At 39.7% G+C, this 25,796-nt stretch overlaps 1 long non-coding RNA gene across 1 annotated transcript; it reads left to right on the forward strand.

Annotated features, from left to right (window-relative positions):
- The first annotated feature begins 1,006 nt into the window (after positions 1-1,006).
- On the forward strand, positions 1,007-14,263 carry LOC149979195 (uncharacterized). The gene is made up of 3 exons (XR_016485098.1): positions 1,007-1,432; positions 1,801-1,862; positions 13,684-14,263. It is a non-coding gene; the product is annotated as an uncharacterized LOC149979195 (long non-coding RNA).
- Positions 14,264-25,796: the final 11,533 nt, after the last annotated feature.

The following is a 25,796-nucleotide window of genomic DNA, read 5'->3' on the forward strand; positions in this document are numbered from 1 at the left end:
AAGTGGGAGAATTTGCACAATTGGTGGCTGACTAAATACTTTTTTTGCCCCACTGTACCGGCCTGCTATAGATCCCCAATGTCAGGGGACAGGTCTTTAATTTACAGGTCAATGACCCGCACGTGCACGGTTTTCGGCGTGGTACCTTCGGACTGCAGGGACAGGTATTGGAATCCGGCTCTCGATGGACCAAATTGTCATGAGAATTATGTTCTCATAACCCAATTCAATTATACTACTCAGTCTGCAACCCAGAATTTGTAAGATACTGATCGAATGAAACAGACGGAGGCCCAGCTAAATAGTCAAAATGTTTATTCACGGGCGTGCAAGTTTGTTGTACAAAACCATTCATTTTATACTAGCTCGTTAAGCACATACTTTTACACACAAACAGAATTCATACGCACATACATTTGCACACAAACAGTAGGTATCCTACGCACATACTGTATCAAAAGATACAGTATCCACATACTCACCTCATGTATATACTGTACTCGATACCATCTACTGTATCCTGCCTATGCTGCTCTGTACCATCACTCATTCATATATCCTTATGTACATATTCTTTATCCCCTTACACTGTGTATAAGACAGTAGTTTTGGAATTGTTAGTTAGATTACTTGTTGGTTATTACTGCATTGTCGGAACTAGAAGCACAAGCATTTCGCTACACTCGCATTAAACCTCTTAGAGCTCTAGGGGCGCTATTTCATTTTTGGATAAAAAACGTTCCCGTTTTAAGCGCGATATTTTGTCACGAAAAGATGCTCGACTATGCATATTCTTGACAGTTTTGGAAAGAAAACACTCTGAAGTTTCAGAATCTGCAAAGATTTTGTCTGTAAGTGCCCCAGAACTCATTCTACAGGCGAAACCAAGATGATGCATCACCCAGGAATTAGCAGAATTTCTGAAGCTCTGTTTTCCATTCTCTCCTTATATGGCTGTGATTGCGCAACGAATGAGCCTACACTTTCTGTCGTTCGCCCAAGGTCTTAGCAGCATTATGACGTATTTGTAGGCATATCATTGGAAGATTGGCCATAAGAGACTACATTTTCCAGAGGTCCGCCCGGTGTCCTTTGTCTAAATTTGTGCGTAATCTTCAGGTGCGGGCATTTTCTCCTGGGATTCAGGAGAGAAAGCATTTTTCCAAGAACGATGTATCAATGAAGAGATATGTGAAAAACACCTTGAGGATTGATTCTAAACAACGTTTGCCATGTTTTCAGTCGATATTATGGAGTTAATTTGGAAAAAAGTTTGCGTTTTGAGGACTGAATTTATGGATTTTTTTTGGTAGCCAAATGTGATGTATAAAACGGAGCTATTTCTAATACACAAGGAATCTTTTTGGAAAAACTGAGCATCTGCTATCTAACTGAGAGTATCCTCATTGAAAACATCAGAAGTTCTTCAAAGGTAAATGATTTTATTTGAAGGCTTTTATGTTTTTGTTAATGTTGCGTGCTGGATGCTAACGCTAATGCTAACGCTAAATGCTAACGCGAAATGCTAACTCTAGCTAGCTACTTTTACACAAATGATTGTTTTCCTATGGTTGAGAAGCATATTTTGAAAATCTGAGATGACAGTGTTGTTTACAAAAGGCTAAGCTTGAGAGATGGCATATTTATTTCATTTCATTTGCGATTTTCATAAATAGTTAACGTTGTGTTATGCTAATGAGCTTGCTGATAGATTTACACAATCCTGGATACAGGGGTTTTTTCATAGCTAAACGTGACGCAGAAAACGGAGCGATTTGTCCTAAACAAATAATCTTTCAGGAAAAACTGAACATTTGCTATCTGAGAGTCTCCTCATTGAAAACATCTGAAGTTCTTCAAAGGTAAATTATTTTTTTGAATGCTTTTCTGTTTTTTTGTGTAAATGTTGCCAGCTGAATGCTAATGCTAAATGCTACGTTAGCCATCAATACTGTTACACAAATGCTTGTTTTGCAATGGTTGAGAAGCATATTTTGAAAATCTGAGATGACAGTGTTGTTAACAAAAGGCTAAGCTTGAGAGCTAGCATATTTATTTCATTTCATTTGCGATTTTCATGAATAGTTAACGTTGCGTTATGGTAATGAGCTTGAGTCTGTATTCACGAACCCGGATCCGGGATGGGGAGATCAGAAAGGTTAACATCTGCTAACCATGTGTATGTGACAAATAAAATCTGATTTGATTTGATTTGATTTGATTTATCAATACCCAGCTGACAAAGATTAGGGACTGTGAGAAGCACTCCTTGTCCTTTCCCAAATCTCTCAGTGGCCCCTAGCCAAGTTCGGCACCAAATCTTACTCAGACAGTCTGTGTTTAAGATACTATAGAGACATATTGTACAGATATATTGTTCTACCCTAATTCTGACTAATACTACACACATCATTTATTATAAATTTACCGACTAAGACTACACACATCATTCATAATAATTTGATGATTCTAATGTATTTCATTGATGATTCTAATCAATTACATACAATTATATACAGTGCCTTGCGAAAGTATTCGGCCCCCTTGAACTTTGCGACCTTTTGCCACATTTCAGGCTTCAAACATAAAGATATAAAACTGTATTTTTTTGTGAAGAATCAACAACAAGTGGGACACAATCATGAAGTGGAACGACATTTATTGGATATTTCAAACTTTTTTAACAAATCAAAAACTGAAAAATTGGGCGTGCAAAATTATTCAGCCCCTTTACTTTCACTGCAGCAAACTCTCTCCAGAAGTTCAGTGAGGATCTCTGAATGATCCAATGTTGACCTAAATGACTAATGATGATAAATACAATCCACCTGTGTGTAATCAAGTCTCCGTATAAATGCACCTGCACTGTGATAGTCTCAGAGGTCCGTTAAAAGCGCAGAGAGCATCATGAAGAACAAGGAACACACCAGGCAGGTTCGAGATACTGTTGTGAAGAAGTTTCAAGCCGGATTTGGATACAAAAAGATTTCCCAAGCTTTAAACATCCCAAGGAGCACTGTGCAAGCGATAATATTGAAATGGAAGGAGTATCAGACCACGCAAATCTACCAAGACCTGGCCGTCCCTCTAAACTTTCAGCTCATACAAGGAGAAGACTGATCAGAGATGCAGCCAAGAGGCCCATGATCACTCTGGATGAACTGCAGAGATCTACAGCTGAGGTGGGAGACTCTGTCCATAGGACAACAATCAGTCGTATATTGCACAAATCTGGCCTTTATGGAAGAGTGGCAAGAAGAAAGCCATTTCTTAAAGATATCCATTAAAAGTGTCGTTTAAAGTTTGCCACAAGCCACCTGGGAGACACACCAAACATGTGGAAGAAGGTGATCTGGTCAGATGAAACCAAAATTTAACTTTTTGGCAACAATGCAAAACGTTATGTTTGGCGTAAAAGCAACACAGCTCATCACGCTGAACACACCATCCCCACTGTCAAACATGGTGGTGGCAGCATCATGGTTTGGGCCTGCTTTTCTTCAGCAGGGACAGGGAAGATGGTTAAAATTGATGGGAAGATGGATGGAGCCAAATACAGGACCATTCTGGAAGAAAACCTGATGGAGTCTGCAAAAGACCTGAGACTGGGACGGAGATTTGTCTTCCAACAAGACAATGATCCAAAACATAAAGCAAAATCTACAATGGAATGGTTCAAAAATAAACATATCCAGGTGTTAGAATGGCCAAGTCAAAGTCCAGACCTGAATCCAATCGAGAATCTGTGGAAAGAACTGAAAACTGCTGTTCACAAATGCTCTCCATCCAACCTCACTGAGCTCGAGCTGTTTTGCAAGGAGGAATGGGAAAAAATTTCAGTCTCTCGATGTGCAAAACTGATAGAGACATACCCCAAGCGACTTACAGCTGTAATCGCAGCAAAATGTGGCGCTACAAAGTATTAACTTAAGAGGGCTGAATAATTTTGCACGCCCAATTTTTCAGTTTTTGATTTGTTAAAAAAGTTTTAAATATCCAATAAATGTCGTTCCACTTCATGATTGTGTCCCACTTGTTGTTGATTCTTCACAAAAAAATACAGTTTTATATCTTTATGTTTGAAGCCTGAAATGTGGCAAAAGGTCGCAAAGTTCAAGGGGGCCGAATACTTTCGCAAGGCACTGTAGTTTCAGGGTGGAATATTCTAATCATTCATTTAAACATATAAATTCCATTAGTCTTGGTCTTGGAGTAGCCTTGGAGTAGCTATACCTGTGTGTTGTAGCTATCTAGCTAACGTGTGTCTGTGACATGTCTCATATTCTACACCATGCTGCTACAGTAGGAATATAGACAGTACACAACCATTACCCAATAATGTGTAATACCGTTTTCATCAAGGGGTGTGAATACTTTCTGAAGGAACTGTATTTACATATACAGTACCAGTCGACAGTTTGGACACACCAACTCAGGGGTTATCTTTATTTTTACTATTTTCTACATTGTAGAATGATAGTGAAGAGTTCCAAACTATGAAATAACAATTATGGAATCATGAAGTAACCTCAAAAAGTGTTAAATTAAAATAGATTTGATATTTTTCAAAGTAGCCACCCTTTGCCTTGATGACAGCTTTGCACACTCTTGGCATTCTCTCAATGAGGTAATCTCCTGGAATGCATTTAAATTAAAAGGTGTGTCTTGTTAAAAGTTCAGTTGTGAAATTTCTTTCCTTGTTAATGTGTTAGATCAGTTGTGTTGTAACAAGGTAGGGGTGGCATACAGAAGATAGCCCTATTTGGTAAAAGACCAAGTATGATGACAAGAACAGCTCAAATATGAAAAGATAAACGACAGTCCATCATTACTTTAAGTTAAGAAGGTCTGTCAATACGGAACATTTAAAAATAAACTTTGCAAGTTTCTTCAAGTGCAGTCGCAAAAACCATCAGGTGCTATGATAAAACTTGCTCTCATGAGGACCGCCACAGGAAAGGAAGACCCAGAGTTACGTCTGCTGCAGAGGATAAGTTCATTAGAGTTAACTGCACCTCAAATTGCAGCCCAAATAAATGCTTCACAGAGTTCAAGTAACAGACACATCTCAACATCAACTGTTCAGAGAAGACTGCGTGAATCAGGCCTTCATGGTCGATTCTGTCCTTTGGTTTGATGATTCCAAATTTGAGATTTTTGGTTCCAACCGCCGTGTCTTTGTGAGATGCAGCATAGGTGAATGGATGATCACCGCGTGTGTGGTTTCCACCGTGAAGCATGAAGGAGGAGGTGTGATGGTGTGGGGGGTGCTTTGCTGGTGACACTGTGGGTGATTTATTTAGAATTCAAGGCACACTTCACCAGCAATGGGCAAGAGTCTCAAGTTTAAGTTTAGTCTGCAGGCTATTCCATAGGCAAGGAGCGTAACAGGAAAAGGCAGCCATACCCAACTCTGTGGAAATCACATGGGCCTCAAGTGTAATCCAGGCTTGAGACCTGGTTTTAGGAATTATAATTCTAATATTGATGAGTGTTGATAAATAAGAAGGTAGCTTAACTTTCCTGCAGTCAAATTAGAAAATAGCTATCTAGTGGCCTCATGGGTGGAATGTTAATATTTATCATAATTTCATAGTTAAACATTATTACTTTTTAAATACTGAAAATACGGTCAAACGGTGTTGTTATATTTCAGTCTTCTGTGATGTATATAAAGTGTAATATTGGGATGCAAACTCAAAATTGAATACATTTCTATATCTGACATGATACACAACCATGGGTGTAAGGTGCATACCTTTGTTTCAAAGTAAATTTGTTGAAGACTACCAAGAGACACACTGTGACCCTGATTTAGCCCACTGCAGTAAAACGTTGCACAAGTTTGAAATCAGCAAGGAATTTCTGCATAGCTATAAAATCTGACTGTAGTTTTGACACATTAGTTTAGCATTCAAATTAGTATCATCCGCATATAGCTAAAGTTGACCATTTAACAGATTGACCAATGGTGTTTATATAAATAGTGAAGAGAACAGGTCCCGAAATCAACCGCTGTGTGTGGTACAACTTTATGTATTTCAATCATGATGGCCTGAGTTCTGTCACTAAGATAATCATGAAATGATGAACAGCCATCATGTCACGATTCTTCAAAATCGAACCCAGAAGCAGACCAGGACAAGGAGAGTAGGAAGAAGGTGAGTAAATGTGAATGTAAAGTGAATGTGAATGGGTAGATATATCCAGGCGGTGTAGCGGGTAGCGGTGGTGAGTTGATGGGAGTAAATAGGTGCATCCAATGGGGAAGCGGAATCCTCTGACGATCAGGCGGGAATGGGGTAAATGATCCAGGTGAGTAACTGAAGACAGAACAAACAGAGGTAAGTTCAAGGCAAGCAATACGTAACAAACAACAAAACAAATTCTATCCAACTTGAGGCTGATACTCTGGCACGACATACTGTTCATGGCTAACGATCCGGCAGGGAATGGATGTCAGGTCAGAGCTTTTGAAGGGGAGAGGTGATGATCAGGACAGGTGTGCAGATTACTGATGGGATACAGGTGCGGGTGAACATCGATCTCCCAACAAGCTAATTCGCCCGGCAACCAGACAGGGTGCGTTCCAGGACACCGGAAACACACTCCAGGACAGAAACACAGGCAAACACAGACTCAGGAAGCGGGATTCGTGACACATCAGAGCTCAGATCTATCGAGGAGAACTTATTCAATAAAACAGCATGAACAGCACTATCAAAAGCTGTTCATAGGTCAACAAACAAAGCAGCACATTTCATTTTAGGAATTGACAAGATCAGTAACAACTAAAGTGGTTGCTGTAGTAGTGCTATGCCCAGGCCTAAAACCTGATTAGTTTATATCCAAAATACATTTCTCAGGTAAAAAAAAAATCACAGTTGTACATTTACCAATGATTCAATAATCTTAGCTAGACAATGAAACCTTGAAATGAGGTGATAATGATTAAGATCACTACTATCCCCTCCCTTATGGAGTGGCGGCACAAGACCTGATTTCCATGTCTTTGGAATATTTCCTGATAACAATGTGAAATAAATAATGTGGATTATTTAGCCAACAATGATGGGCGCACTAAGCAGACCAGGATCTAATTGCTCGGCCCCTGCGGATGTCCTATTGTCTATTGCTAGCAAAGCATCCAGGACTTTTTCTGTAAATAACCAAAAAGAAAAGCTTTGACTATCATTTCTCTGATCATGCAGCACGTTTCCCCTATCAGCAGCCAGCCATATATCATTGTGAATAGGCTTAGTTCTTCCAAAGAGATAGGCCGCTGAAATAAAATGGTGATTAAATGCATCAATGAAGGCATTTTCTTCTGTAATGAGGCCAGTGTCTGAATTAATTTGTTTGGCAGAGAGGTGAAAGTAGAAAACTCTTCAGGGATTTGACAGTTTTCCAGAATTTAGCCGGGTTCCCATTACAATCTGAAAAAGCAGTTACACAATAATCAGATTTAGTCTTTCTGATTTGTCTTACACAATAATTTGTAGGTAAATCAGATTGGTTATATTGTATGTCAAGTCAAAGATTTTACAGCTCAATGTTCTCTCTGTGGTATAACATTAGCTGGCTAGCTAAGTTCGAAAAGGAGACAAACTCGGATTTTAGCTTGCTACCATTAGGATTGCTAGCTATTGTTGATTAACTTTTTTAGCTAATAACAACATTGCCATCCATTTGACAACATGATAATGGTGGCAAAGTTGTTTCCTACTAAATATTACCCTACTTTAGCAATGTCATATTTAAAATAAAAATCAAATCAAATGTTATTTGTCACATGCGTCGAATACAACAGTTGTAGACCTTACAGTGAAATGCTTACTTACAAGCTTAACCAACAATGCAGTTTTAAGAAAATAAATAAATAAATAAATACAAACAGTCTATGACTACGGTGAGAACAGTCTATGACTACGGTGGCTGGAGTCTTTGACAATTTTTAGGGCCTTCCTCTGACACCGCCTGGTATAGAGGTCCTGGATGGCAGAAAGCTTGGTCCCAGTGATGTACTGGGTCGTACACACTACTCTCTGTAGTGCCTTGCAGTCAGAGGCCGAGAAGTTGTCATACCAGGCAGTGATGCAACCCGTCAGGATGTTGCAGATGTAGAACCTTTTGAGGATCTGTGTTATTTAGGAGAGGGATTCGGGGGGGGGGGGGGCTGCTGAGAAATGTTGATGGCTATATCGGTCCTCTAACACAGGACCAGTAAAGGCAGAGTGCACTACTATAATTTTTTTTTTTTTTTACAATTTATTATTAATAGTGTATTTTTATTCTGATTTTTCAGGGGGTGCTGCATCACCCTCAGCACCTCTACTTTCCGCAGCTATGACTGTGTGTTTGTGTCTATTTGGCAGGCTTTCTGCCAGCCTGTCTTGGTGTTCCAGATGTGACTGGAGGAGTGGTGGTGGGCATTGGTAGGAACTCATCATCATAAAGTTAATCTATACTGAATACAAATATAAACGCAACATGTGAAGTGTTGAAATAAAAGATCCCAGAAATGTTCCATACGCACAAAAAGCTTATTTCTCTAAAAATGTTATGCACAAATTTGTTTACATCCCTGTTAGTGAGTATTTATACTTTGCCAAGATAATCCATTCAGGATTATCAGGTGTGGCATATCAAGATGATTAAACAGCATGATCATTACACAGGTGCACGTTATGCTGGGGACAATAAAAGGCCACTCTAAAATTTTTGTCACAACATTTTTGTCACAAGTTTTGTCACAACACAATGCCACAGATGTCTCAAGTTTTGAGAGAGCATGCAATTGGAATGCTGACTGCAGGAATGTCCACCAGAGCTGTTGAGAATTGAATGTTAATTTCTCTACCATTAAGCCACCTCCAACATTGTTTTAGAGAATTTGGCTGTACGTCCAACCGGTCTCACAACCACAGAACGTGTGTAAACACGCCAGCCCAGGACCTCCACATCCGGCTTCTTCACCTGCACGATCGTCTGAGACCAGCCACCCGGGAAGCTGATGAAACTGAAGAGTATTTCTGTCTGTAATAAAGCCCTTTTGTGGGGGAAACTCATTCTGATTGGCTGGAGCTGGCTCCCAAGTGCCACCTATGTCTGCGCCGCTGCCCAGTCATGTGCAATCCATAGATTAGGGCCTAATGAATGTTGCATATATAAATTGTGTATAGAGCTGACATAATCCACTTTCCGGCATTAGAGTTGTCTGTCCTTCACAATACATTTATATCTGAACGTTCTATAGAGTTGCACCCTCTTGAATACGTCCCAGTTGTGCCAAAGAAGACTTCACCAGAGTCATAGAAAGGTGGGTTGAATGCCGTAGTCGGCAAGTATCAATTGAATTCGACAGTTAAAGATACTGATGAATATGTTTGAGTTTATTCAGAAAAGCATATGCCTATTTTACAAACACAGAAACAGAGGGATTGTGAATCATCATACAAATGGAACAGTGGTTGTTAACATTTACAATCTTGCAACAAGACAAGTGAAAGAATTGCAACAGCATCCTACTTCTCCTGGGAGACAGACCGTTAAAGGGTTATTTTTGTACCCAAGTGTTTTGAGTTGGAGAAAACCATCCACCATTACTGACCCACATGAGAGGGAGAGATCAATATGATCTGAACAACGTCCCAGTAGGCTGACTGTCTTCTGTCAATTTCCAGCTGTAAAATGAATCTTTCTTCACAGAAAAGCAGGTTGCAAACTGGAAGGGAATGCACAGTATTCAGTTTCTACGGATCACCTACACTGAAAAATAAATCAATCAAATTAGTAAATTGTGAGGGCAGATGGATGAAAAACATGAGAACTTCATCAGGGTGGAAAATGTGGTAGGCTTCACCAAAGACAGCACATCCAAAACAGGATGCCAATGGAGTTAATGGTGCTTTTATTATGTCGGAGAAAATATGTAATGACTTAATTAAGCAAAATGACAATTTGTTTTAATGGTTGAAAATCAAGCTGAACGTTATTTACCCCATTACCTGCCCAATTGTTGAGCTGCAGTTTAATATGGCATAGATGGTCAGTTACCTGTTGGTAGGAATGCTGAGGTGAAGATGCAGAATGCATGTTGGGACAGAGGGGAAAAATGTTGAATATCTTCAACAGATTTATTTTTTATTTTTACAGCAGTTCCACAGGAGAAAAGTTTTGGTCATCTTTACCTTTGACCCTCATCACATTTAAACATGCAGGGATGGTGCAGCTGGTTAGTGCAAAAGGCACAGAAGTGATTGGATTGTTGCTTTAGTGTACAACTCTAAGAATTGATGGAAAAAACAAGGTGAAATGGTTGCCATGTACAGTATTGCGGCACATAATAACATTTAAGGTCAGGGTGAGACAACAACTGATATCCTGTGATGTGAGAGTAAGGTCAAATTCATATGTAACATACCTCCTATACCATAATACAAATGTTGGTGATCATGTGGTCAACTATACTAAAGTATAATAACAGTAATACCAATGTAAAATTATATCTATTTCTCTATAATCTGTACTTTCAGTCAGCCAAAGGCAATTGAATACATGAAAACCACAATCCCACTTACTAGGGTTGCATTTACACAGGCAGCCAAATTCTAATATTTTTCCACTAATATTTTGTTTTTTACCAATCAGATTAGCGCTTTGCCAATTATTGGGCAAAATATTAGTATTGGGCTGCTTGTGTAAATGCGGCCTAAGGGTGGTATTCTGATTTGAGAGCTGTGCTCTTAAATTCCTGGAAGTTTAGTGATGCAGATCATAACTCAAAATGCCACCCTAAGGGTCCATATATACACACAGCCCTGCTGCTGTTCCTATAATACTAGACAGATTCTTTATGAACCATAAAGAATGATAGAGGACTCTATGGCCCAAAAAAATGTTTTAGCATGGGCAGCGCCATTGATGATTTTCACCAACTGGATGGGACTACTCATAGGTTAAGGAAGGACCACAAAATTCCATCTAGGTCATCAGGAGGGATCAGCCAATATAGTTAGTGCTATCTGGGATCCTTACCTAACCTTAACTGTTTTACATTATAACTTTAATGAAGTGACAGAGTTGGGACATCCCAAGGATACCGTTTAGACATTTCCGATGAAATGTACTCATGAGTAAACATCCCATAACTGCAGGTGGAAGTAAATCACTAACCTTGGATTTATACTTGTTCAAACAAACTCCAGGGGGCAGTATGCACCCTTCCAGATTATTTACCAACTCATAGTAAAATGAGAAAATGGATTACTTCAAAATGGAGATGGCCTCACTGGCGGTGCCTGTGAGCACAGACGCCATAATGTGACAGATACAATGAAGAGTGCTCTATTGTTCTCTTTGCCATGAACTGAAAACAAAACAAACAGATACAGTGCATTGGGAAAATATTCAGACCCCTTGACTTTTTCCACATTTTGTTACACAAAAGGCTTATTTTAAAATGGATTAAATAATTCCCCCCCCCTCCCCCCTCATCAATTTACACACAATACCCCATAAATGACAAAGAAAAAAAAGTGTCCTAGACATTTTGGCAAATGTATTAAAAATAAAAACTGAAATTTTAAATTTACATAGGTATTCAGACCCTTTACTCAGTACTTTGTTGAAGCACTTTTGGCAGCAATTACAGCCTCGAGTCTTATTGGGTATGATGCTACAAGCTTGGCACACCTGTATTTGGGGAGTTTCTCCCATTCTTCTCTGCAGATCCTGTCAAGCACTGTCAGGTTGGATGGAGAAAGTCACTGCACAGCTATTTTCAGGTCTCTCCAGAGATGTTCGATCGGGATCAAGTCCGGGCCACTCAAAGACATTCAGAGGCTTGTCTTGAAGCCACTCCTGTGTTGTCTTGGCTGTGTGCTTAGGGTCATTGTCCTGTTGGAAGGTGGACCTATGCCCCAGTCTGAGATCCTGATCGCTCTGGAGTAGGTTTTCATCAAGGATCTCTCTGTACTTTGCACCATTCATCTTTACCTCAATCCTGACTAGTCTTCCAGTTCCTGCTGCTGAAAAACATTCCCACAGCATGTTGCTACCACCACCATGCTTCACCGTAGGGATGGTGCCAGGTTTCCTCCAGACATGAAGCTTGGCATTCAGGCCAAAGAGTTCAATCTTGGTTTCATCAGAACAGAAAATCTTGTTTCTCATGGTCTAAGAGTCCTTTAGGTGCCTTCTGGAAGGTTCTCCCATCTCCACAGAGGAACTCCAGAGCTCTGTCAGAGTGAGCATCGGGATCTTGGTCACCTCCCTGACCAAGGCCCTTCTCCCCTGATTGATCAGTTTGGCCTGGCGGCCAGCTCTAGGAAGAGTCTTGGTGGTTCCAAACTTCTTACATTTAAGAATGATGGAGGCCACTGTGTTCTTGGGCACCTTCTTGGGCACCTGCATACTTTTTTTGGTACCCTTCTCCAGATCTGTGCCTCAACACAATCCTGTCTTGGAGCTCTATGGACAATTCCTTCGACCTCATGGCTTGGTTTTTGTTCTGACATGCACTGTCAACTGTGGGACCTTATATGGACAGGTGTGTGCTTTTCCAAATCATGTCCAATCAATTGAATTTACCACAGGTGGACTCCAATGAAGTTGTAGAAACATCAAGAATGATCATTGGAAACAGGATGCACCTGAGCTCAATTTCGAGTCTCATAGCAAATTGTCTGAATACTTTGGTAAATAAGGTATCTTTTTTTTGCAAACTTTGCTAAAAACCTGTTTTTGCTTTGTCATTATGGGGTATTGTGTGCAGATTAATGAGGAAAATGTTTAATTTAATCCATTTTAGAAAAAGCCAAGCGGTCTGAATACTTTCCGAATGCACTGTACATCCATCTACTTGTAGGACAAAAACAACAAGGTTAAGGCAATCTTTCAAATGGGCAGGCATTTCTCACAGGGACAAAAATGACACAACATGATAGGTAGGAAATGGTAGGGATTTCAATTAATGGTTGCTGGGCTTAAACTCAATGCTTCTCTTTTCATCTTTCTCTTAATTCATATCACCCTACGACACTGTCCCTACTCTCTAATGAAGTGACACACTACAATGTAGCTAAAATGCAATATATTCATCCCGACTGTAAGTACACTAGACCAGGGCTGTCAATATCATTTTGCCTCATGGGTGGTATTCGGCCATCACTGGGGGCTGGAGGCCCGCACTGAAAATTGGTTACATTTCCTCAGCGTCCAAAAAATACAAAATAAATAGTCCTCTATCCATCGTGCTCCCTGACTGCCTGTCGTTTTGGTGATTAAGCTAGACAGATTAAAGAGGTCCATAAATGTAGGTCCAATATAATTTCTATACAGTTTTGATTTAGTGTCTTTTTTTTTTACTCAAGCCAAAGATTTCAATGCCGTCCGTGGGTAGTTTGAGTATAAATAAATAAAAATAACATTTAAACCGCCCGTATGATTGACACCCCTGCACTAGACAAAAAGGATACCTACAGCTGCAGACTCTCAACCTGAACATGAAGACTTAACTTCAGAACTATCAAGACAGAGAGAAGATAGTGGGATTATGCAGTGCTATGGAGGAGGAAGCATGTATTGAATGCCACACTCCATTAATTACTGTAAGTAAACCAAGGTTATTTGACAGCACCCTTTAAACCCATCTTTTTTTACCCCTTTTTCTCCCCAATTCAGGAAGCAAAGGTCGAGAGCCGTGCATCCTCCGAAACACAACTCGACTGCACCGCTTCTTGACACAATGCCCGTTAAACCTGGAAGCCATACCAATGTGTCGGCGCTAGCACCGTACACCTGGCGACCGTGTCAGCTTGCATGCGCCCGGCCCGCCACAGGAGTCGCTAGAGCACGATTGGATAAGGACATCCTTGGCGGCCAAACCCTCCCCTAACTCGGATGACACTGGGCCAATTCCCCCGGTCACAGCCGGCTGCGACAGTGTCTGGACTCGAACCAGGATCTCTTAGGTCACTGCGCCATTCAGGGGGCCACCTGTAAACCCATTTCAATATGAAACTCGAAAACTATTTCTCACAATGATAAAAGGGATCAATTCAATGACATGCAAATGAAACAACGCAAGAAGCTAGTACTGACTTGTCTTTTGATACATTAATTGACATGAAAAATAAGAAATGTCTAAATGTAACTTATTGCAACAAAAAAATAGGAGAATACTGTTCTGCCCCTCAAACTGGAAAGTTTACCCTAAAGGCTGACAAAACAAATAATAAAAAAGGTACCTCACATTTCAAAATGATTGGAATTTCTTTTACATTTGATTACCATAGTTGTAATGCTGCATCGCGGTTGTAAATTGTGTTACTTTAAAAAAAAGTACATTCAGTAAGTGTATCATTAACGAAACTAATTGTAATACAATTGTAAAAGGTAAATCAAAAATGGATTAATCATTGCCAGTGAAGCACTTGTCAGATACTGTAGATCATTCTACTTTTACACAGACACACTTTTCCCATCTCTAGAACACACATTAAAACATAGAGTGCTTCAAATAGAGCACAACCAATTAGGAACATGTATACCTGTCGTCAGCATACACAATTCAAGGAAAAAAGGGAATTCTTTCTGCCCTGTATGACACGCTTTGAAGTCAGCAGCATCACACAAGCTTAATTTGAAGCAACAAGCTCATCTTAATGGAAGAAATTTGGAGTAAAACAAACGTTGGTTGTAACAGGGAAGAAGATGGAGTTTGACATTTGCACCATATTGTGGCAACCAATTTTCCAGAAGTCCACTTGACATAGCCAGGCCTCTTGTCAGTTAAAAAGTAACTTCCAGGTGCTATATAAGGTGCTATATAAGGCTTGTGGCCTCCAACACTCCTGAATGATGACCACACAGAGGGAAGAGAAAGGCAGAGAAATCATATTTCAGAGTGACGACGGCCCGATGTCGAAGGTAACCAAAGGCTTTTCACCGTACACAACACATGGAGTTTCATAGGAACTTCTATTTCCTTGACGATTATGCGAGGGTCCAATGTGGCAAGCAAATGGGACAAAGAGGGGTGACAATCTCACGTCAGGACTTGCTTTGCTGATATCGCATTTGTCACCAATGGGGTTTCAGGCAAACTGTTTCTGTACTGAATTCAAGAGTTCCTACAAATATTTACACAGTAGATACAGGCACTTATATGTCTTTGGTTGGAGTGACCCAACATTGCAGAGAAATGCATTCAGAGTTTTGCACCCCTGTATTTTTTTCAGGGTTCAGTAGGCAACTGGACATTATTTCTTCTTCTACCTTCTCCTCAGCTATAGTTCAGTTATGGTGGAGATCCTAGATTTCTTCTTACCCCTCTGATGAGAGAAAAATGAAATTCATGTCACTGCAGAATCATCCCTCTAACCTACTAGTCTGTCACAGCGTGCAAATAAGAACCCCAGGGATTTTATCCTGAATAACAGTGTCGTGGAAATTCCTTACTGATCCGAGTCAACTGTAAAAACAGGAACAACCAGATTTTCATAGTGCACAGGCATTTCAGGAATGCTCTGTCATGGATACGGTCATCTGACACCTCAAATCTCAGTGTTATCAGTCAGTGAATAAAATAAGGCTAGACAGTGTTACCCGAGAGATTTGTCTGAGCTAGATATTTTCACAATGGCTGTAATGCGATAAAGGTGACTAGCTGTGTTTTTCTATATATTGCATTGTGTTGTACTTTTTTGCTCTGGCACGAAGTTTCACCTAGATACAGATCTAGGACTAGCTACCCCTTCCCCAAACTTTAACCATTTGTGAGCAAAATGCTAAACTGACCTAAGATCAGTCTAAGGCCAACTTCACCCTACACCGACCTTTTCAGGGCAGAAGTCGTGATTGGTGGTTGTCCGTACTTTCCCTGGCCGGCCCTTGATGACTGCATAACAGAACATGGTGATGACCATCACAAATAGGAAGTAGGTGGTATGCATTAGGTGCAGATTGATGACCAAGCGGTCGTCCAGCAAAGAGAGACATATCCTTAGCATCAGGTAAACACTTTCGCATGAAGGACGTAAATAGTGTACTTGGAAACTAGCCATTTAATCTATCAAAAAAGCCAACAGAACCCCCCATTCATCGTAATTTCATATATAAAGAATGTTTTCGAAAAACTGGTTAGTATCTGAATTATCATAGTGCTCCCCTAGGACAAATTTGGTTAAAGTAAAATGTAATTGAATTGCAAATAGTGTAATATTACAAAAGCACATTATTTAGTCATTAGAACCATATTAGCAAATGTGCACTTGGGGATTTAGATGTACAGATGCCATTCTGAATGCATTATAACATTTAATTGGAGAGAAAACACAAGGAAGATAAATCATTCAGGATATATGAAGTACTCGAACGTCGAGTCAAAAGTTTGGACACAAACTCATTCAAGGGTTTTTCTTTATTTTTACTATTTTCTACATAGTAGAATAATAGAGAAGAAGTCAAAACTATGAAATAACATATGGAATCATGTAGTAACCAAAAAAGTGTTAAACAAATCAAAATATATTTTAGATTCTTCAAAGTAGCCACCCTTTTGCCTTGATGACAGCTTTGCACACTCTTGGCATTCTCTCAACCAGCTTCACCTGGAATGTTTTTCCAACAGTCTTGAAGGAGTTCCCACATATGCTGAGCACTTGTTGGCTGCTTTTCCTGCACTCTGCGGTCAAACTCATCCAAACTATCTCAATTGGGTTGATGTCAGGTGATTTTGGAGACTAGGTCATCTGATGCAGCACTCTCCTCCTTAATCAAATAGCACTTACACAACCTGGAGGTGTGTTAGGTCATTGTCCTGTTGAAAAACAAATGACAGTGGGACTAAGCTACGATTGTGTATTGCTGCTGAATACTATGGTAGCCATGCTGGTTAAGTGTGCCTTGAATTCTAAATAAATCACAGACCACACCAGCAAAGCACCTCCACACCACATCCTCCATGCTTAACTGTGGAACCACACATGCGGAGATCATCCGTTCACCTACTCATTAGACCAAAGGACACATTTCCACCTGTCTAATGTTCATTGCTCGTGTTTCTTCATTGCTCGTGTTTCCATGCAAGTCTCTTCTTCTTATTGGTGTCCTTTAATAGTTATTTCTTTGCAGCAATTCGACCATGAAGGCCGGATTAACGCAGTTGATGTTGAGATGTGTCGGTTACTTGAACTCTGTGAAGCATTTATTTGGGCTGCAATTTCTGAGGCTGTTAACTCTAATGAACTTATCCTCTGCAGCAGAGGTAACTCTGGGTCTTCCTTTCCTGTTGCGGTCCTCATGAGAGACAGTTTTATCATAGCACTTGATGGTTTTTGCGACTGCACTTGAAGAAACTTTCAAAGTAATTTTTAAATGTTCTGTATTAACTGACCTTTATGTCTTAAAAATGATGGACTGTCGTTTATCTTTGCTTATTTGAGCTGCTCTTGCCATAATATGGACTTGATATTTTACGAAATAGGGCTATCTTCTGTATACCACCCCGACCTTGTTACAACACAACTGATTGGCTCAAACGCATTAAGAAGGAAAAAATTCCACAAATTAACTTTTAATTTGATGGCTGTATGCACCTGTTATTTGAAATCCAGGTGACTACCTCATGAAGCTGGTTGAGAGAATGCAAATAGTGTGCAAAGTTGTCATCAAGGCAAATGGTGGCTACTTTGAAGAATCTCAATTATAAAATATATTTTTATTTATTTAACACTTTTTTTGGTGACTACATGGTTCCCCACCTGTTATTTCATAGTTTGTCTTCACCATTATTCTACAATGTAGAATATCGTAAAAAATAAATAAATAAAAAAAAACTAGAATGAGTAGGTGTGTCCAAACTTGACTGGTACTGTATATATTTTTATAACACAAGGCCCACACTGGAAAAACATTGTGCACATGTATCTATATGCAAACAGATCGCAACAATGCCTCATTTATAACCATTACAGATAAATCCTAAATTGCCCTACGCACATGCACACACACACACACACACACACACACACACACACACACACACACACACACACACACACACACACACACACACACACACACACACACACACACACACACAAAGACGTTGCCATTTAAGATGAATTCATTGGAACCGTAAAATCAATTTATATATCGTCCCAACTGGCCAATTGCCAGTGAAAATGCAGAGCGCCAGATTCCAACAAAATACTATAAAATTCAAACTTTCCTTAAATCACACATGTAAGATACTCAAGATACTCAATTAAAGCTACACTCGTTGTGAATCCAGCCAATGCATAAGAATGCATAAGAAGCTATTATCTGATGATAGCACCAGCAGTAAACAAAGGGATTAGCATATTTCAACCCTGCAGGCGCTACACAAAACGCTGAAATAAAATATAAAACATGCATTACCTTTGACGAGCTTCTTTTGTTGGCACTCCAATATGTCCCATAAACATCACAATTGATCCTTTTGTTCGATTAATTCCGTCCATATATATCCAAAATGTCCATTTATAAAGCGCGTTTGATCCAGAAAAAAACAGCTTACAAAAAACGCAACATCACTACAAAATATTTCAAAAGTTGTCTATGAACTTTGCCAAAATATTTCAAACTACTTTTGTAATACAACTTTAGGTATTTTTAAACGTTAATAATCAATCAAATTGTAGATGGGGCAATCTGTGTTCAATACAGGAATGAAAACAAACCAGCGCTACTTTTCACATCTTGTGCAACTCACAAAAGTGTTACCCAGTTCCTAGTTGGCCTACTTCTTCATTGCACAAAGGAATAACCTCAACCAAATTCCAAAGACTGGTGACATCCAGAGGAAGCGGTAAGAACTGAAAACAGGTTCCTAAGAAATATCCCTTGGCAACGAGGGAACAGAGAGAGGGAAAAGAGAGAGGCAAAAAAACAAAACAAAATTCTGAACAGTTAGTCCTCTGGGTTTTGCCTGCTACATAAGTTCTGTTATACTCACAGACATGATTCAAACAGTTTTAGAAACTTCAGAGTGTTTTCTATCCAAATCTATGAACAATATGCATTTCTTATATTCTTGGCATGAGTAGCAGGAAGTTGAAATTGGGCATGCCATTTATCCAAAAGTGAAAATTCTGCCCCCTAGCCCCAAGAGGTTATTAAGACTATTCTGTATGGACCATGACGTTTCACACCAATGCTTAGTATTGAGTTTGATAAACGCTCAATTTAATACAAATGTCGCCTTGGACCGTAGGACAACTGATATTCCAGTGTTTTCTATAAATACATGGAGTATGGTGGCATCTGGTATATTCTAATGCCTTGAATCAATCTGAAATACACAGCTAAATAATAAAATACTTTAATGAATTTACCTCCCAGATTGGTAAAATGTGTTGTGGTATTGAGTTGGAAGACTCAAGCTATGAATTTAATGTGGTGTTAGTTGTTTTGGATATGGTCTAGGCCTAGCCCTATATGATCAGAGGGGTATACTGCAAAGCAGGTTCAAGGGGGCAGGATGTTTGAGTCAGAGTTGGTAGGGTTTCAGACCTGCCAGTCAGTCACTGTGGGTGGGATTTTGAGAGAAGGCAGTATATTAGTGTAGTAATGTGTCTAGTGTACTCTCAATTTGAATTTATTGTGGCAAAAAAACGAAATCTAGTCTACACTTTCAATTTTGTTTGTGGAAAAAAAAAAAAAAAAAAAAAATGTTTTTCCTGTCAGGTAAATATGGATTCCCTGTTGAGAACCAACACACAATTGCAATAAAACATTTTTTTAAACGCTTGATTCAATCAGTTTGACACCCTTTATAAAAAAATAGTCACACAATCAAAGCACAGAAAATAGCCTATGCGCCCCGACTCGAAGGCTGTATAGGCCAATAAAACACGCAAAAGAAAAATGGGAATGTGACACAAAGCAATAATTAAGTGGATTTCAACTCTCGTTACCACTTGCGTTCGGATAGTACTCAGATCCATTGACTTTTTCCACTTTGTTACGTTACAGCCTTATTGTAGAATAGATGAAATACATTTGTTTCCTCATAAATCTACACGCAATGCGTGGGGTATTGTGTGTAGATTCATGAGGGGGATAAATGATTGAATCTATTTAAAAATAAGGCTGTAATGTTTTGCAAAATGTGGAAAAATGGGTCTGAATACTTTCAGAATACACTGTACATTACATGGGACGTGTAAATTCACTCAGAGTAGACGATGAATAAGTATCATGCTCTCCCTCCTCCATAAAAATGTATTTGACTGATAGACAGCAGACTGACAAACCAGCAGTTTTCCTGTCATCACTCACTTTGTGACTGACAGGCGCCTGTCCTATCAATAGATCACTAGAAGACGCATATCGTTCATTCTAACGGGAGAAGGCTATACAGATTTTTCTGACCAGCAAATTGAAAATTTTAAATGAAAAGAAGCCTAGTTGATTTATGAAGTGGAACAGGCTTACAATGAGTCTTGACTGATATTTAGCCAACGTCCGAAACACTAATATTCCACTAACAGTGTGCACTTAGTTGTCACGATGTTACTGACCTGAGGTTATTCACAGTCATGAGCAATTGACTGATACCCATTACCCATTAGTCATATTCAAAAGTTTTAAATAAATAAAAATAAATATATAATCAGGCCTCGAGTGGCGCAGCGGTCTAAGGCACTACATCGCAGTGTTACAGGCGTCACTACAGACCCGGGTTCGATCCCAGGCTGTGTCGCAGCAGACTGCAACTGGGAGACCCAATAGGCGGCGCACAATTGGCCCAGCGTCGTCCAGGTTTGGCCGGCCGGCTGATGTCCTTGTCCCATCGCGCACTAGCAACTCTTAAGCAAGCAGTCCGGCTTGGCAGGGTCGTGTTTCGGGGGACACATGGCTCTCGACCTTTGCTTGTCTGCGTCTGTACAGGAGTTGCAGCGATGGGACAAGACTAACTACCAATTAGATATCACAAAATTGGGGAGGAAAAAGGGGTACAAATACCAACTCTATATAATTTTAATATTTCTCTCTACGTACTACAATATTGCCTACATTCAAGTCCAACATTGACTTTCAAATACAGGCCTAGTCATGAAATAATGAAAGACAAAGATACAGACGATTGAGTATATGGATGCATTGCAATTCAGGGCTCAGTGGCACTCACACTGTGATAGGGAAGACGTTGCTGGCAGCAGTGATGGTCATAGAGGTGCTAAACACCACTCGCTCACAGTGGTCGTGCAGAACGCACTCCTCAGAATTCCATGACGCCGGCAGCGTGAAGGTGATGTTCATCTCCTTGTGAGCTTCCTTGCCTTTGAGGACACACACAGGCACACATGGACACATACACTTATAAGTACTCCGACAGGTAAAACAGCTTCACGGTTGGTAATGTAAAGATTGTGCAAGTGACATGAGCTCCACTGTAAAGAATATGACTTAACATGTGCCCTGCAACAGCCCATATACCCTCCAACAATATATCTGTCAATCAATTCACATGTAAAGTACATTTTTGGGAAAAACCGCAATGACTGCAAACATATATTCAAACAGTCAGACAGCTTTGAGACTGGCCTGCCATGCCCATGCCCTTTTTCTTAATCCTTATGTGAAAAACGTGAATATACATGGACTTGTGTCCTAAATAGTAGGTCGTTTGAGTATGCAAAAAAAAATATTGTGCATCACGCATTGTAAGCATGCAAAAATATAATGTTTTATAGTATTTTAATTGTTGAAAATCGAGTATGGTTTAAATGCCAGGATGTTTGTCTAATTTCAGCTCTTCATCTAGTAGAATTCGATGACCACTTTTACACAAAGCACTTTTACACTGCGAGTGTTAGGCCCGAGTTCTCTTTAAGCAGCCAAACAACAAAACTTGGCTACTTAAAACTTCTTAGGGCTGAGATCCTGCTAACGGGATCGATATGACAACAGCCAGTGAAAGTGCAGGGCGCCAAATTCAAAACAGAAATCCCATCATTAAAATTCCTCAAACAGAGAAGTATTTCACACCATTTTAAAGATACACTTCTTGTTAATCGCACCACAGTGTCACCACAGTGATTTCAAATAGGCTTTACGGCGAAAACACCACAAACGATTATGTTAGGTCAGAGCCAAGTCACAAAAACACACACAGCAATTTTTCCAGCCAAAGAGAGGAGTCGCAAAAATCTGAAATAGAGATAGAATTAATTACTAACCTTTGATAATCTTCATCGGATGACACTCATAGGACTTCATGTTACACAATACATGTATGTTTTGTTCGATAAAGTTCATATTTATATAAAAAAAATCTCAGTATACATTGGCGCGTTATGTTCAGTAGTTCCAAAAACATCCGGTGATTTTGCAGAGAGCCACATCATTTTACAGAAATACTCATAATAAATGTTGATGAAAATACAAGTGTTATACATAAAACTTTAGATACACTTCTCCTTAATGCAAACGCTGTGTAAGATTTCAAAAAAGCTTTACGGAAAAAGCAAACCATGCAATAATCTGAGTACGACGCTCAGAGACCAAACCAGCCAAAGAAATATCCGCCATGTTGTGCAGTCAACAGAATTCAGAAATAACATTATAAATATTCAGTTACCTTTGATGATCTTCATCAGAATGCACTCCCAGGAATCCCAGTTCCACAATAAATGTTTGTTTTGTTCGATAATGTCCATCATTTATGTCCAAATAGCTACCTTTGTTAGCGCGTTTTGTAAACAAATCCAACCTCACGAAGCACGTTGACTAGGAGCAGACATGTCAAAAAGTTCCGTTACAGTCCGTAGAAACATGTCAAACGATGTATAGAATCAATCTTTAGGATGTTTTTAACATAAATCTTCAATAATGTTCCAACCGGGGAATTCCTTTGTCTGTAGAAAAGTAATGGAACAGAGCTCGCTCTCACATGAACGAGCGTCACGAGTTTGTGGCACTCTGCCAGACCACTGACTCAATGAGCCCTTATGAGCCCCTCCTTTACAGTAGAAGCCTCAAACAAGTTTCTAAAGACGGTTGACATATAGTGGAAGCCTTAGGAAGTGCAACATGACCAATGTATCTTCAATAGGGGCTGAGTTGAAAATCGACCAACCTCAGATTTCCCACTTCCTGGTTGGATTTTTTCTCTGTTTTTTGCCTGCCATATGAGTTCTGTTATACTCACAGACATCATTCAAACAGTTTTAGAAATAGAGTGTTTTCTATCCAAATCTACTAATATTATGCATATATTAGAAACTGGGACTGAGTAGCAGGAAGTTTACTCTGAGCACCTCTGGGCACCTTATTCATCCAAGCTACTCAATACTGCCCCCAGCCATAAGAATTTAACCTGAAAGATACTGAATAGCGAAGCTTCTGCGGTGGTGTTCAAATGTAGGCTAAGTAGGTTTTGTTATCCTTAAAATGATAATGAGTATCCTATTACATCATAGGCTACATCTTTGAAAACAGTCTTTCAAAAAAATGTTTTTACCCAAAGTGGATTTCTGTTCTCTTTTTGAAAAGTGTTTTCTTGTTCTCTTGGCCCTTGGCAGAACTTTTAAACTAAATACTAAACCATCTTTTGATTTGTGAATTTGTCGGGACTAAGGACTAGGGACTAGGGAGGTGGTTGCGTTATTGAGGTCATGTTAATCAGGCCTTTTGATTTGAACATACGGATTGTTTAAGTTTTGTAGGCTACCTATTTAATTCATGGATCAAGCCTTCGCAGTCATTCTGATCTCGTTCCCAATGATCGGTGCTTTAGTTTATTATGTTGCTCTCCAGTGGTTCTGAATTTGCTATGCACCCAACTGTCCACATTCTTTTGTGCAATAGCCTATTGATTTGAAAAGGTTATGTGTACTAAACTTCCCCACCTACTCAGCCAGTCACAACTGCGTTGTGGAAGTTGTTTTCACGGCTCAAGAAACATATTGCTGCAAAAAGGGAAGAAACAGTATTAGAGCTTGGCCATCTGTGTCAGCAAGCAAACTAGTTAAACGGCGTGAGGTAATGAGGTAACCTTATTCATCAAATATATGAACACACATCTGATATAACCCCATAGTAAAGTGAGTGAGTAGATCAAACCACTATGCATGTTGACAAAGAGAAACTACTATGCTGCTTCCCCCTTCTTTGCATGCAGGGAAAATAGTTGCCTGAAAGTCAAGCTTACACTAAATGGGGTGCCATGCAACCTTGCATAAGACCTGAAAGACAAGGGATATTGCTGTTGAAACATGTTGCACACACGTTGATTGTTGTTGTTTATTGTGATCTATTTTACCGTCATCACAGACTGCTTGTTGACTTGCCAGAAGATTCCGCCTCTACCGTTACTCTTGTTTGCACTGAGCTGCGCTGGGGTTAGAAAGCAATCATGGTAAACATTAAGACACTGTGGAGCTGGTGCGAGACATGGGTCGTATAAAGTACCTCAATGCAGAGATGGGATATGCCACTGCACAAATTTGACCTTTATCCACACTGCTCCAATGAGAAAATTGAAATACTTCTAGTTTTCCCGGAAAACTGCCCTTTCCCCCTCATGCTAGCTAGTATTAGCCACAGCAGCCATTATGGAATGGCACGTTGCATTAAACAAAGGAGCCGATTAGCTGACACTGCCATTTCAAAATGGCTGCTGTGGTTACTGCTAACTAGCTACTGCTAACTAGGACAAAAAGGTACGTTCTGGGGAAACTAGCCGTATTTCAATATTCTTGATGGTACAGTGTGGTTAAAGATCAAATTTAAAGTACAGTATTGACGTTCGTTTTCCAACCCATATGTCACCCAGGCTCCACAGTGTCTTATTTTAACCATGATTGCGCTCCGACCCCAGTTCAAACAAGCGTAATGATCGTGTCGGTATCTTCTTCGGTCTTCGGGAATGTACTGAATGGGCTAGGAAGTAGCTAGCTAGTACTGAATGGGCTAGGAAGTAGCTAGTTAGTACTGAATGGGCTAGGAAGTAGCTAGTTAGTACTGAATGGGCTAGGAAGTAGCTAGTTAGTACTGAATGGTCTAGGAAGTAGCTAGTTAGTACTGAATGGGCTAGGAAGTAGCTAGTTAGTACTGAATGGGCTAGGAAGTAGCTTGCCTGGAAACCCCTTTGTTGAATTGCATAATATTCTACGTCGGGCAGAAATTAGCGTTAGAAACAGGTATGTTTTCTCTAACGACCTCTGCAAGCCAGAATGTTGAATCAAATTATATTTTAATGGAGTTGTTCGTGTGGTTGGTCCTTTTGGCGGTAGGAGTGGGAGACAGTATATCGACAGGAAAGTGTAATTACATCAACTTTCCAAAGCTCTGGTAATGCGTTGAGATTTTTATCACCTGAAGTATGCCAACAAGATAAAAATACATGAAGGACACTCATGCATACTTGCCGAGCTTGTGCACATTTTAAAATGGTACTGTGCATGCTTCAGGTGCTACAAATCTTGCCTAATGCATTACCAGCACTTTGAGAAATTGATGTAATTATACAGTACCAGTCAATAGTTGACACACCTACTCATTCCAAGGTTTTTCTTTATTGTTACTATTTTCTACATTGTAGAATAATAGTGAAGACATCAAACCAATGAAATACACATATGGAATCATGTAGTAACCAAAAAAGGGTTAAACAAATCCAAATATATTTTATAATTGAGATTCTTCAAGGTAGCCACCCTTTGCCTTGACAGCTTTGCACATTCTTGATATTCTCTCAAACAAGCTTCATGAGGAAGTCACCTGGAATGCATTTCAATTAA

This window comes from Oncorhynchus mykiss, chromosome 12 (assembly GCF_057628025.1).
Source record: "Oncorhynchus mykiss isolate SJ-2025 chromosome 12, ASM5762802v1, whole genome shotgun sequence".
NCBI classification, from domain to species: Eukaryota; Metazoa; Chordata; class Actinopteri; order Salmoniformes; family Salmonidae; genus Oncorhynchus; species Oncorhynchus mykiss.